The sequence below is a fragment of the Rhynchophorus ferrugineus genome, unplaced genomic scaffold (genome assembly GCF_030347505.1).
Source record: "Rhynchophorus ferrugineus isolate W39M unplaced genomic scaffold, kcgeb_rfMv2 rfM7, whole genome shotgun sequence".
Classification (NCBI taxonomy): domain Eukaryota; kingdom Metazoa; phylum Arthropoda; class Insecta; order Coleoptera; family Curculionidae; genus Rhynchophorus; species Rhynchophorus ferrugineus.
In genome coordinates this window covers 3,772,586-3,782,658 of record NW_027472586.1, presented here as the reverse complement: position 1 = coordinate 3,782,658, position 10,073 = coordinate 3,772,586, and the positions used below count along the sequence as shown (strand labels likewise).

At 35.6% G+C, this 10,073-nt stretch overlaps 1 protein-coding gene across 4 annotated transcripts in view; it reads left to right on the top strand.

The window, feature by feature from the left end:
• Positions 1-2,610: 2,610 nt before the first annotated feature.
• Positions 2,611-10,073, top strand: part of LOC143199517 (uncharacterized) — a 180,369-nt gene continuing 172,906 nt past the window's right edge. For 3 of the 4 annotated variants that reach the window (XM_076409396.1, XM_076409394.1, XM_076409388.1), the window contains exon 1: positions 2,612-2,813. The gene's annotated coding sequence lies outside the window, so the exon portion shown is untranslated. Of the gene's footprint in view, positions 2,814-10,073 lie in introns of all 4 variants that reach the window. The other variant, XM_076409392.1, reaches the window with a different exon arrangement.

The window sequence follows — 10,073 nt, the reverse complement described above, 5'->3', positions numbered from 1 at the left end:
CATGCATTAAATTCCGCGAAACTTAGCAGTTGTTTTATAAATATCTGTCGATTCATTTATAGGTGCCGTTTCATAATTTTTTACGGGTATTACCCAAATATTGCAAATTAACTGATTAAATTTAATATGAGTAGGATATACATGTTAAATGATAATTTACAAATTACAAAAGGTAATATCGACGACTTGTCGAATTACAAATATATATTTTTACCGTTTTATCTTTATCTGAGACCTACACAGTTTTAGAATTTTTTGTTTGTTTAAATAATTGTAGGTTAATGAAAATTACAGGAATTGTAAAGTAATTTAAATGGAATGGAACGGTAATATGTTTTTTTTTTAAATTAATTACAGGTTACATTAAATATGCTTAGTAAAATCTTGATTTACAAATTTATTATTATTGTTTTGTTCTGTGGTACTTGCATTAGTACAACAATCAGTATGTATTTCTCAAAATAAACGACTTCAGGTCATCGTGCAGCTCTTCATTGGTTACGTAACTATAAGCATTTGTAATTAATTGTACAACTTTATTTTTGCTGCGTTGTAATCCAACAGATGGTTTGTTGTTTTAAAGCAACGTCATATTTGCACCCATAGGTCCAAACTGACTTTACGATTCAGTCAATCTCTTTGATTTTAGGTCAGGCTGAGAATATCTTCCGATTCATCAGTGCAGTTGCTTGATTTTGAGTTTGATCTGTATTAATTTTTGTTTAACGTGATGTGTAACGTCGTCCAAGTGCCGTTAATTCGGTTGTTGGGATATCAGTTGTGTAGAGCAGATTCAGGAGTGGTCCCAAGGCACTAGTCTGGGAAACTTCAGTGGAAATTCTTTTTCGAACAGGTCAATTGAAAAGTCCCCGGTCTATCATAGTAAAACACATTTTTTTGGCAAAATTATTTTTTTTTCATTCAATATAATTCCCTTCAAGGGTGGTACTTTCGATACCATTTTTGTAGTACGATTTGTCCTTTGCTTCAAAATAGGCCTCAGTTTCGGCGATCACCTCTTCATTCGACAAAAATTTCTTCACACCGAGCATTCTTTTTAGATCTGAGAACAGGAAATAGTGGCTGGGGTGAGATCTGGAGAATACGGTGGATGAACAAGCAAGTCGAAGCCGAATTCATGGATTTTTTCCATTGACTTGTGACACGGTGCATTGTCTTGGTGAAGCAGCACTTTCTTTTTCTTCAAATGCGGCCGTTTTCGGCGATTTCGTCCTTCAAACGGTCTAAAAATGCTATGTAATAGTCGCTGTTGATGGTCCTTCCATTTTCAAGGTAGCTAATGAAATTTATTCCATGCGCATCCCAAAATATAGACGCTATAACCTTGCCATCGTGTGCAGTCCACTTGGATGACTGTTGATTGGATTTCCGAGTGAAATGATGGAGCCATGTTTCATCAATTTTCACATATCGACGCAAAAACTCGGGTTTATTACGCTTGATCATCTTTAAACACTTCTCCGAATCATCCATTTGTCGTTGTTTTTAGTCAAAAGTTAGCTCGCGCGGCACCCACTTTGCACAGAGCTTTCTCATACCCAAATATTCGTGAATGATATGATGTACACATTCAGTTGATATCTCTAGAGTGCTATTGCTATGCTATTTCATTCAATTTCAATTTACGGTCATTCAAAATCAATTTGTGGATTTTTTAAATTTCTTCGTCGGTTCGTGGGTGTCCAATGCGTTTACCGTCTTCGGTGCTCATTTCACCACGTCTAAACTTAGCATACCAGTACTTGATGGTTGAATTTCCTGGGGCAGTGTTCGGAAACTCGGCATCAAGCCAAGTTTTTGCTTCAACTGTATTTTTTCCCTTCAGAAAGCAATATTTTATCAACACGCGTCCTTTTTATCTATGTTTTTTTATAATAACACAAATTGCTTCACTCAAAATGCTATATTTCACAAACTAATGATCCGACAGCTGTCAAATTTATACACGCATCTTTTGAGTATTATGGCTAACTAACAATTGATGGACTGTATACGGACCAGTGGTTGACTGCATGATGTTTTAACGTAAGATGAGTACTGTGCGTTCCCCGCCCTCTCTCTCAAAGACGGTTTATTGTATAAAAAATTTTGTTAGGAAAAAGTTGTAGAGAATTTTATTTTCTATAATAATCATGGTTATGGAAAATATCGTTAAACCCATAGGAAGCGAGATATTTGCAAAAAACCGATTTTCGTGACCTTCGACCTTCGATATTTTAAGACGCGAACATTGATACAACTTTCAGAACGTCAAGAGAAAGGTTTATGCGGACTCGGAGCTTATTATCTGCCATTCCGACGCCACGTCCCTAATATGACCGGACTAATTAACCGAATCATCGTCGGACCAAGGGGTTCCGAACGGTTCATCGATCCCGAACCGACCTTGGCGGATCCATCCCGCTGCCGATCATCTCCGCCCGCCTCCAAGAAACCGTCTGGCCGAGCGAGACCGTGCGTCTCCGCGATGGAAATTCCGTAACGGCCCCCCAACGCCCCCCAGGGCCGTCCCCTCTCCGCGCGGGATCACGCCGATCAATATCGGTCGGTCCAGGGAGGGAGAGTGCGCGTCGCGACGCCTCGGTCGGCCATTATTGCGCGGCTTATCGGGACGAACGGTCGTGTCGCGCTCAGCAGTCGGCGACCAGTTGAACTGCATGTGGCATACCAGGTCCCGTTGCCCATCAGCACCGTAGCCGACCACGTCCGCGCGTCCTCAGTGTCGCACCGCTGCTCTGGTGTATGGTGTAAGGGACAGTGGCCTCGGATGATTACTTACGCGCCTTTTGTAGGTAAGTGCCGTCCCCCCCGGGTCGCCGATCGGCCACCAGCTGACGCCTGCCGCGGCGGGAGTTGTCCGTCGGCGTCGTGGTTCGGTGGCTGGTCGCTGGTTACGTCGTACCACCGGCACGCATTCTCAGCACACGGGTTTTCATAGTTCCTCATTCAAATTGCGGTAAACAATCGTCTTCATCGACGTAGGTGCTCAACCAGAAGTAATACGTGATCATTCTGATGCGCCTGAGCATTTATTTGTTAGGATTCGAATGATTTTGTTGCCCTGGACAAATATAACACACTTTTGAGATGATCCAATATGTTGGACGAACAATTTTTCGAATAAAGGCAAAATTATTTCAGTACTAGGACCTTCTACTTTGTATTACTGGGTTAAATTATCATTGCATACACGAACTAGTACACTAATATCTCCGTATAGGCTCTTTTTCATTCGTATTGCAGTAAACAATCACCTTCATTGAAGTATGTGTTCAACAAGAACTAATTTGTAGTAATTCTGATGCGCCTGAATAATTATTTCTTAGGATTCGAATGATTTTGTTGCCCTGGACAAATATAACATACTTTTGAATTGATTCAATATATTGGGGGCAGAATATCTTGAAGAAAAGTGAAATTATTTCAGAACAACGTTCTACTCTGTACCATTTGGTTAAATTATCATTCCAAGCATCAACTAGTACACTAATTTCTCTCTATATGTTGTTTCTCATTCGCATTGCAATAAACAATGACGTTCATTAAAGTATATGTTCAACAAGAACTAATTTGTAGTAATTCTGATGCGCCTGAATAATTATTTCTTAGGATTCGAATGATTTTGTTGCCCTGGACAAATATAACATACTTTTGAATTGATTCAATATATTGGGGGCAGAATATCTTGAAGAAAAGTGAAATTATTTCAGAACAAAGACGTTCTACTCTGTACCATTTGGTTAAATTATCATTCCAAGCATCAACTAGTACACTAATTTCTCTCTATATGTTGTTTCTCATTCGCATTGCAATAAACAATGACGTTCATTAAAGTATATGTTCAACAAGAACTAATATGAAGTAATTCTGATGCGCCTGAATAATTATTTCTTAGGATTCGAATGATTTTGTTGCCCTGAACAAATATAACATACTTTTGAATTGATTCAATATGTTGGGTGCAGAATATCTTGAAGAAAAGTGAAATTATTTCAGAACAAAGACGTTCTACTCTGTACCATTTGGTTAAATTATCATTCCAAGCATCAACTAGTACACTAATTTCTCTCTATATGTTGTTTCTCATTCGCATTGCAATAAACAATGACGTTCATTAAAGTATATGTTCAACAAGAACTAATTTGTAGTAATTCTGATGCGCCTGAATAATTATTTCTTAGGATTCGAATGATTTTGTTGCCCTGGACAAATATAACATACTTTTGAATTGATTCAATATATTGGGGGCAGAATATCTTGAAGAAAAGTGAAATTATTTCAGAACAACGTTCTACTCTGTACCATTTGGTTAAATTATCATTCCAAGCATCAACTAGTACACTAATTTCTCTCTATATGTTGTTTCTCATTCGCATTGCAATAAACAATGACGTTCATTAAAGTATATGTTCAACAAGAACTAATATGAAGTAATTCTGATGCGCCTGAATAATTATTTCTTAGGATTCGAATGATTTTGTTGCCCTGAACAAATATAACATACTTTTGAATTGATTCAATATGTTGGGTGCAGAATTTCTTGAAGAAAAGTAAAATTATTTCAGAACAAAGACGTTCTACTCTGTACCATTTGGTTAAATTATCATTCCAAGCATCAACTAGTACACTAATTTCTCTATATATGTTGTTTCTCATTCGCATTGCAATAAACAATGACGTTCATTAAAGTATATGTTCAACAAGAACTAATATGTAGTAATTCTGATGCGCCTGAATAATTATTTCTTAGGATTCGAATGATTTTGTTGCCCTGGACAAATATAACATACTTTTGAATTGATTCAATATGTTGGGTGCAGAATTTCTTGAAGAAAAGTAAAATTATTTCAGAACAACCTTCTACTTTGTACTACTTGGTTAAACCATCATTCCAAGCATCAACTAGTACACTAATTTCTCTCTATATGTTGTTTCTCATTCGCATTGCAATAAACAATGACATTCATTGAAGTATATGTTCAACAAGAACTAATATGTAGTAATTCTGATGCGCCTGAATAATTATTTCTTAGGATTCGAATGATTTTGTTGCCCTGGACAAATATAACATACTTTTGAATTGATTCAATATGTTGGGTGCAGAATTTCTTGAAGAAAAGTAAAATTATTTCAGAACAACCTTCTACTTTGTACTACTTGGTTAAACCATCATTCCAAGCATCAACTAGTACACTAATTTCTCTCTATATGTTGTTTCTCATTCGCATTGCAATAAACAATGACATTCATTGAAGTATATGTTCAACAAGAACTAATTTGTAGTAATTCTGATGCGCCTGAACATTTATTTCTTAGGATTCGAATGATTTTGTTGCCCTGGACATATATAACATACTGTTGAATTGATTCAATATGTTGGGCGCAGAATTTCTTGAAGAAAAGTAAAATTATTTCAGAACAACCTTCTACTTTGTACTACTTGGTTAAACCATCATTCCAAGCATCAACTAGTACACTAATTTCTCTCTATATGTTGTTTCTCATTCGCATTGCAATAAACAATGACATTCATTGAAGTATATGTTCAACAAGAACTAATTTGTAGTAATTCTGATGCGCCTGAACATTTATTTCTTAGGATTCGAATGATTTTGTTGCCCTGGACAAATATAACATACTGTTGAATTGATTCAATATGTTGGGCGCAGAATTTCTTGAAGAAAAGTAAAATTATTTCAGAACAACCTTCTACTTTGTACTACTTGGTTAAACCATCATTCCAAGCATCAACTAGTACACTAATTTCTCTCTATATGTTGTTTCTCATTCGCATTGCAATAAACAATGACGTTCATTAAAGTATATGTTCAATAAGAACTAATTTGTAGTAATTCTGATGCGCCTGAACATTTATTTCTTAGGATTCGAATGATTTTGTTGCCCTGGACAAATATAACATACTTTTGAGATGATCCAATATGTTGGACGAACAATTTTTCGAATAAAGGCAAAATTATTTCAGAACAACCTTCTACTTTGTACTACTCGGTTACGTTACCATTCCAAGCACTAATTAGTACACTAATTTCTCTATATATACTGTGATAGTGCACTAAATAATCACCATTATTGAATAATGTGTTGTCAAAAGCTTTGAAAGGAAAGCAGTGTGTGATAAATTAAACGCACCTGATGATTTATCTGTTAAGGTTCACATGTTGAATTAGATTTTATCGGAATTCGTCAATAACTTTGACTGTGCCAAACATAGATGAAAATAGCATTGGGAAATGTCTGGACTGTATGACGGACGGGGCGAAACATCAGTGAACACATCCAGTTGATTGATGAATTCTTAGAGAGACACATAGTCAGTCTCTTATCAAAAAGTTTCTTTTTGGTTTGCCATACTTTGAATACGATGGTTTTATGGATTATGATTTGGCAGTTTTGCAGCACTTTACCCATTCTAGCCCCAGTTCAGATCGAATATATGATTTAAAGAAATGTATAGGATCATTTTTATGCTTTAATTGTTTAATAAATCACTTTAATTCTTTGAATTCTTTTAAATACTTACCTTTTTTGGGTACTAAGCGTAATTAATCGCTTTTCACTCTTTTGTTTTTCCATATTGTTCTTATCAAACCCTCCCAAAATGCATAAAATGATGAGTTAATCAAATATACGCAAGCTGAATTCATACACATAAAAAAAGTTAAATCTTAAATATACTTTCTTTCATAATGCCTGTTTTACCATAATGATCATAATAGTTTTGGTTAGATCAGTGTCTGTCAAAACGTCGCAATGTTGCCGCATCAACTCTGAGTTTTAGTTCAGTTTGGCTTTGACATACAACAAAATTCTAATCTAAATAAAATAATTGAACAAAAATGATATCAAATATAATTTATTTTAACACTATGATACATCTAAAAACTACAGTTAATTATACAGCCATAATAGTTTATAGGTTAGAGTTATAACCTCCTATCACTATAGCTTTCAAGAAATTTGCATACATCTGACAACCGGACAATTTTGATAGGCTCATTCGTTTTCGTGTTCGAACTAATCAGACAGCATTGTGTCTATTTTTAACTAGAATAAAATGGGAAGGAAGATACATTAAACATCTTAAAGTTTGAAGCCAATTGATGAATTGTCTTCAGAGTTTTTTAAGAACAAACATATGGAAGGTGAATTTTAATATGTCCTTTTAAAGATTCTGTGTTTTTATGATATTTATAATTTAGTTTCGTAGAATATTGTCTTGTTATTTTAAAAATTAATTGCATTTTTCATTAGATATGCTTAGTACAATCTTAATTTACAAATAAATTTATTACTACTTTATAATACTTTTAAAATACTTTATTACTACTATTACTATTTATTACTGCTTCAGCTAACGTTGGCTACGTAGCGATAAACATTTGCAAGTAATTGTAGGATTTTGTTTTGGGTGCGTTGAATTACTAGCTTGTTTGATGTTTTAGTGCGACCCCATAGATCCGAATTGGCTTTATGATTTACCAATAAAATCAATCTGTTTTATTTTAGTTCAAGTTGACTATCTTCCGACTAACCAGTCCAGTTGCTTGACCTTGGGTCTAATGTGTTCTGCTTCTTATCTAATATGATGTTTCCAATTTAACCTACCATCGAAATGTAGTTAGCTGATTCCACTTGAAGAAACGCGCATCCGTCAAATGATGTAATTGGGTTTTTGTCAAAATTTTGGCAAATATGTTGAAATCACACAGTTTACGCACTTGTCGAATCCCAGTTATATTATAATTGAAGTTATTGGATGATTCTCCGATTATAACCTGGTTCAAATGACCTACAAATACAGCAAGATCGCAGTAGGTGCATTTATCTTAAGTGCATAACGTTTTCGTCTTGTTTTAACTGATGTAACAGAGAATACAGTCGTTATTATTCAAGACACATCCTCAAATTTATCGCTCATTTGCATGATAGGTAATCGCTTGTTCCGGGTGATATATAAGCGACTTTTAAATTATCCAATTGAATCATTTAAGGTACATTAGAATGTAAGATCCAGTTCAAATTGTCTTATTGCATTAATTAATTGAGTCGAGATGGAAATTGAGTAAGAAGAGATTGAAAATAATGGGTTGGGGTATAAGTTTCTTTATATTTTTTTAAATTTCAAACATTAGTCAATGATATACGTGCCATTTTGATTGATAATCTTTTATAGCATTTTGAGCGAAGCAACTTTTGTTATTGTGAAGAAAAATGGATGAAAAGGAATTTCGCGTGTTGATAAAATATTGCTTTTTGAAGGAAAAAAAATACAGTTGAAGCAAAAACTTGGCTTGATGCCGAGTTTCCTGACACCGCCCCGGAAAATCAACCATCAAGGATTGGTACGCTAAGTTTAGACGTGGTGAAATGAGCACCGAACACGGTGAACGCAGTGGCCGCCCAAAAGAGGTTGTTACCGACGAAAACATTAAAAGAATCCACAAAATTATTGTGAATGACCGTAAATTGAAATTGAATGAAATGACAGACACTCTAAAGATATCAACTGAACGTGTACATCATATCATTCACGAATATTTGGGTATGAGAAGGCTGGGCAAAGTGGGTGCTGCGCGAGATCACTTTTGGGCAAAAAAAAACGACGAGTTGATGATTCGGAGCAGTGTTTGAAGATGATCAAGCGTAATAATATGTGACAATGGATGAAACATGGCTCCATCATTTCACTCTGAACTCCACTCGACAGTCATCCGAGTGGACTGCACACGATGAACCCGCTACAAAGCGTGGGAAAACGCAACAGTCGGCTGGCAAGGTTATGGCGTCTGTATTTTGGGATGCGCGTGGAATAAATTTAATTGATTACCTTGAAAAAGGAAGGTCCATCAACAGCGACTTTTACATAGTGTTACAGGACCGTTTGAAGGACGAAATCGTCGAAAAACGGCCGCATTTGAAGAAAAAATAAGTGCTGCTTCACCAAGACAGTGATAACGATGGCAAAAATCTATGAATTGGGCTTCGAATTGCTTCCTCATCCACCGTATTCCCGAGATCTGGCCCCCGGCGACTATTTCCTGTTCTCAGATCTCAAAATAATGCTCGCTGGGAAGAAATTCTCGTCGAATGAAGAGGTGATCGCCGAAACTGAGGCCTATTTTGAAGCAAAGGACAAATGGTGCTACAACAATGGTATCGAAAAGTTTGAGGGTCGCTATTATCAGTGTATCACCCTTGAAGGGAATTATGTTGAATAAAAAAACCTAATTTTGCAAAAAAAAAGTGTGTTACTCCGGTGGGCCGGGGACTTTTCAATTGACCTGTTAGGACAGACTTAATTTATAAAAAAATAGGTAAGTTTTTTTTTGCAAAGATTCTAGAACACCTTAAAATTTGTATCAGGAGCCGCCACTGCAATAGAACACTAGTAATAAATTTGCATTAATTTGCAAATTAAACATGTACTGAGTGTATTTAATTAAAAAAAAAACAGCCCTCTGCATCGTTCTACAATAGAACTTGGAACAAATAAAGAGAGAATCAGTATCCCAACCGGACAAACCGCATTATTTAACGAACAAAATAATCTGAAATTAATATCGGATTGTATATATTGAAATTACATATATCCAATATGATAATACGATAACGGCAAGCAACAATGCCACCGCAGTAATGCGAGTGTGTGGATATAATTAAAATTTTACACCAGGCTTTGCGAAAGTTACGTTCTCCAACAATAACGGTTGCCGCTTGGTAGTCGCCCAAAGGCTTTAATTAATCACGGAATGGGGTATTAGGCTGAAAAAATGTTTTAATTACAATCCCTAAAAGTGTACGTGGGAGTTTATCGTTGATAATAATTATATTCGAAAGAGCTTCGACGAGACGGTGAGATTGAATGCGAAAACGTGTTTGATTTAACGCGTTTATTACCATCATTATCATTTTTTTTCTCATAATTTCTCCGTCTTTCTGAAGAAAGTACTATGTTGGTTTGCTTCAAAACAAACATGTTGTATATCATAGAATAGTCAGACTTATAGTCTGTCTAATAAAACAGCCAGTCG